Source organism: Lactuca serriola, chromosome 2 (genome assembly GCF_051521515.1).
Source record: "Lactuca serriola cultivar US96UC23 chromosome 2, Lser_US96UC23_V15, whole genome shotgun sequence".
Taxonomy (NCBI): domain Eukaryota; kingdom Viridiplantae; phylum Streptophyta; class Magnoliopsida; order Asterales; family Asteraceae; genus Lactuca; species Lactuca serriola.
In genome coordinates, this window is record NC_136409.1 from 185,175,338 (window position 1) to 185,181,020 (window position 5,683).

Below are 5,683 nucleotides of genomic sequence, written 5' to 3' on the forward strand. Positions count from 1 at the left end.
TATTGGAAAATATGGAAATGTTTCCATATTGGATGGACCATATCGACATTATTATGAATAGATAAGATTCTATTAAGAATGAGTTGTCATATGGAAAATATGGAAACGTTTCCATATTGGGAATTGAATATTGAAAATCTATGACTAGATTAGAAACTTTTATGCAAAAGGATGTTCAAAGGAATGTACTTTGAGTGAGAGACATCATATCTAAGGAATTGTATTGTAACAATTTCCGATAGAGGAATTTGTAATTTCATTGGCAATAGTCTTTGTGACTTTGGTGCAGTGACATTACGAAAGGATCATTGCATAAAATGTTAGAATCTATCATATTCTATAAGTAGCAAGAATTTGATATTCTCTCACTTACGGAAAAGGGATTTGGAGTTGTGAAATGAGAATGATTGGAAATGTGCTCAATTTGGTCTATTTCACAAAGTAAGAACCATAGGTAAACATTGTGTGCATGCTAAGAGCATAGGACAAGTGTAATAATTCAAGTAAGAAGTTGATTACTTGAAACAACAAATAATGAGTAATCGATATGGTGATAAATAAAAGGTGTTTTATTTATACTCAAAGGTTTGAGGCCGTATGGGATTAGTATTATTCTTGTGTTTCACTTTGCATGTTTTGACTTCCTGAATAATTTAATTGATTTAGAACAGTCAAATTATTCGAACGGGCCACAGTCGTTCATATGTTGGAAGTAGGTATGAATGAAGACTGTCGTGAATTGGTGCGTGGATTGTCTAAAGAGCATTAGACATGAGCAAATGTTTGTTGCAACGTTCATGAGTGCTTATGAATATGATTTGAGCATTAGATTAAACCCACGCTCACTTGGATCACTCCATGAATTGTATCACGAGTGATTGGTGAGACGATAACATCTTATATTCTTGAAACCGAGATGTGTGAGTTGTATCTTGCAAATCGGTTGCACATTGATAATATGTAAACGCACCAGTAACTTGGTGTCATAAAACATATTGTTGTGTGTGACTCGGTGAGTGAGTGCAAGCGAGCATTGAATCAAAGTTTATCTATTCCTTTTATCCAAAGTAGGATAAAAGCGATTTCTTTGGGCCCCTCGATGATTTAGTGATGACAAACGTAAATGCTCGGCCGGGCTAGGGCTAATTTGATTTGTTCAATTAGTCAGTTGTCATAAATCGGAAATCAAGAAATAGTACAAAGAGAATGATTAGAAATCATGTCTCATACGATATCTAGAATGGAGGAATATATGATCCCTTATCTAAAGGACACGCGTATCTGATAGGATTAGAGTTGACAGCGGCTTTGGAAGCTACGATTGCAGATCAGGATCTGAAGTCATATGCATAATAGTTATTAGACTTATCCAAGTGGGAGACTGTTGGATTACTGTCTAAGTCCATAACTATTTTGGTATGCACTTGACCCGATGGTGCATGGTCCTTTTGCGTTGCCTTCACCAAAGCAACTTGATAGGATGAATTATGGAGAGAAATGATTAAATATGATTTATTAATATATTATGAGAATAATATATTAAAGGAGAAATCATATTGTTTAATTAATATTAGTCAATAATTAATTGGTAATTAGTTTTGTGACTAAAAGAGATTAATTAAACTTAAGGGACTGGAATTGTAATTATAAGATAATTGCAATTGGGCCATGGATTGCCTTATATTAAGGAGTGGACGAATTCTATGGGGAAGCCCATAAGAAATCGTCCAAGGCCTTAAGGAAAGGGATCCATGGGTTGCTTAGGGCTTAAGCATCCAATTTAGGGTTTCCTTGTTAGATAACCCTAATAGCCTCACTATATATACATCCCTTATGACCCAAAAACGTGGCTAAAACTTATTCTAGGGTTTCACACGTTTTAGGGCAGCCTCCTTCCTCTCTCCTCTTCATCCTCTTGCTCTTGGTGTTTGTGAACCATTAGAGGAGTGACATTTGTGACTCTAAGCTTTCTAAAGTCAATACAAGGAGGAATTGAGATTGTTATTGCTACATAACAATCAAGGTATGATCTAAACCCTTATTATATGTTATATTGATTATCATATGCTAGATCTAGGGTTTATACTCTTGGATAACTTGCATGTACAATAGAGAAACCTAGATCCAAGCATTAGGGTTTGTATGAGCACATAGGATGTTCTTATGAATAAAACCCATCAAGTAAATATGGTTACAATTACAAGTTTAAGTGTAATCCTAAAACATTGGAAAAGTTTCAGTGTATGGCAGAACGAATGAGAAGAATCAAATTAGGCAGAAAGATAAAAGTTTCTCGAATATGAAAAGATGGGAGAGTACTTTAGTATCATGTTTTATAACCGTCTTAATGATTATGATACCATATCACAATTCATCCTCTAAGGACATCTTAGTGCATTCTTATGTCTAAGAAGAGGAGTCATGAATTGTTGAAGTGGTTAAATCAAGAAGATGAGTCATACTTTGTTCCAAAACAATTTTTAGGATCATACTCCAAGATTGTAACTTGAGTGACATATCTTAAAGAAGGTTTATAACACTTGTAAAATATAAGAGTAAAATGTTTTCTACTCTTCTACATTTGAAATTGGTAAGTTGTGATGTTTTGGATAGAACAAAGACCAATTAAGGCCAATTGTGTGAAGTGTTTGTCTTGATAAAAATATGCATTATCTCTTGCATATTTTTTTGTCAAGGGATGGTTCTTGGCAAGAGAGTCTTATATGTCAAGAGGACAGTGGGAGTCTAAAAGATCCTTAAAGAGTTTCAAGAACTGATCAAGAATAAAACCTATAGTTTATCACTAGCATGACTTGAGGTTTGTAACCTATCGCGTTGACATATTCCTATTTCTGTGACCATTCCAGTTAAAGTTGACTATGCATTTGAGTTCTACAAGTTCTCAATTGTTTGTATAACTACTTGGAAGCAATCACAGGCCCTTGTGCTGCCAGGTGGCAAGAAGTTAAGATTGCACAAGTTTATTCCATATGAGTTTGGATTTGTCACTAACATTATCTTGTGATTATGGTTTTGACAAATTCACATGGATAGGAACACATACACCATAAAGTCTAAGTGTCATAAGGTTTCTCTCCGATTCATGAAAATGATGGTGAGGAAATGATTTCACTAAGTAGGTTTTAAGAAGATAACAATTGTGATATTTTCATTCTCAAAGTCGTTAGTGGAGCATGTGTCGGTAACTGGCATGCTAACATAGACTTGTGAGAAATGGAAAAGGTCTAAACAATTGATACTATGATTAAAACATCCATTTTCATAGTTCTAAAAATTGTTTAGACACGCATGTGAGCAATCTAAGAAAAATTGTATGATTTTGATAAAGTCTTATCAAAGCATCTCGTATCAGAAATCTAAACTTTGGTAAGAAAGTCAATAAAGTATTGATTTCTAGAAGTCCAGCTGATTTCTGGATACAAGTCAAAGCTAGTGGGAGCATAAGTGGTATGCTAAAAATTATCATGTTAGTGGGAGCATGATAATTATGATAAGTGTTGCAAGTTAGCAATGTTAATTATAGAAAACAAAAGTTTCAATCGGGAAAAGTTGTTTTGCTATAATTAAAGGAGAGGAAATTATACTTCATTTCAATTCTAAAAGCTTAGATTGAGATTTTAATCACCTTTAGTCAAGGATATATATATATATATATATATATATATATATATATATATATATATATATATATACATATGAATTTTATGTTGGAATGGTTCCACATAAGGAAATTCTATATATATTGCATTCTCAAAATTCGATTATGATTACGGTATCCCTATTCATAGTCTAATTATGAAAACATGGCAAATAAAAAAAATATTGTAGCAAAAGACTGATCTAGGATCATGTCTTTCTGTGAGACATCATGAATCTTGTCCCATATGCTTCGGGTATAGGATCGATTAAATATGCTATAATATTTATCCTTTTCTAAATTTTCCAAATGCCTAGGGCATTAAAAGGGGAAAGGTTTAGAATTGGATATGACTAAAATGATTAAGCAATTGTTGAGGACAATCTGAGGTTTTACCAAAGATTGGTTGTTCATGGATAGTTGGAAGTATGGTGTAAATTTTTAGAAAGGACCATATTGACATATTTTGAAAAATAGGCAACTCTTGTTCAGAAGTGATAGTCAAAATGGGAATATGGAAATGTCTCCATAGGTGGAAGCTATTCAATCTGTGTAAGATTAGAAAAACTTAATGCAAGAAGGATGTTCAAAGGAATGTACTTTGAATTTGAGACTTCGTTTCTATGGAATTGATCTCCATTGGAGTACTTTGTAATGTCTGTTGCCAAGTCTTTGTGACTTTGTGCATAGTCATTACAAGAGGATCAATGCATATGAGTTTAGAATCTAACAGATTTTGGTAAATGGCAGGAATTTGGAATTCTTACACTTATGATAAGGATTTGGGATTGTGAAATGAGAATCATTGGAATTATGTTCAATTGATTTATTCCACAAAGTAAGACATAGTGTGCATACTTGGTGTATGGCATAACTATTGTTTGGACAAACATAGTGTGCATTCTTGGAGCATGGCATGGCTATTGTTTTAATTTAAGTATTAAGTTGATTATTTGAAATATTATGCAATGAATAATGTGTAATCACTATGGTGATAAATAAAAGGTGTTTTATTTATATTCATAAGTTCTGAGACCATATTGGATTCGATTATTCTTGTGTTTCACTTTGCATGTTATGACTTCCCGAATAACTAGGTTATTCAAACTATCCATAGTAGATCATACTTTGGAAGTAGGTATTGAGGCAAGATTGTCATGAAGGGTCTGTAGTTTGTCTGGGAAAAAGTGGTTGCAGCGTTCATGAGTGCTACTGGAATGAGTTTCGAGTATTGGATTCAACCCATGCTCATTTGAATCACTTCATGGATTTTATCACGAGTGAATCATTAGACGATAATATCTTATATTCTTCAAACGGAGACGTGTGAGTTGTAGTTGCGTGTCAGTTGCACATTGACATATGTAAACGCAACCAGTAACTTAGTTGTTATAAAACATATCGTTGTGTGTGATTTGATGAGTAAGTACAAGCAAACACTTGGGTAAAAGTTTATCCATTCCTTCTACCCTTGGAGGGATAAAGCGATATCTGTGGGCCCCTTGATGATTTAGTGATGACACCCCTAAGTTCTTGGCTAAGCCTAGACTGATTTGATTTGTTCAATTTGTCAGCCGTCATAAATCGGAAATCGGGAAACAACAAATGGACAGAGATAATGATTATAATCCATGTCTCAGTCCATATGATATATAGAAATGGAGGAATATATGATCCCTTATCTAATGGACACGTCATTTGATTAGTTCAGAGTTCAGAAGCGGCTTTAAGAGCTACGATTGCTAGTTGGGATCTTGGAGTCATATGCAATAATAGTTTTAGACTTATCCTGGGAGACTATTGGATTAGATGTCTAAGACAATAACTATTATTGGTATGTATTCGATCCGAGAGTAGCATGGTCCATTTGGGTTGCATGACATCAGAACAATTGGATAGAGAAAATGAGAAAAATGATACTTATGATTTATATTAATATATTATAAGTTCTAATATATTAATATGAAATCATATTATTTAATTAGTATTGATCAAGAATTAATTTAGAATTAATTTATTGATCAA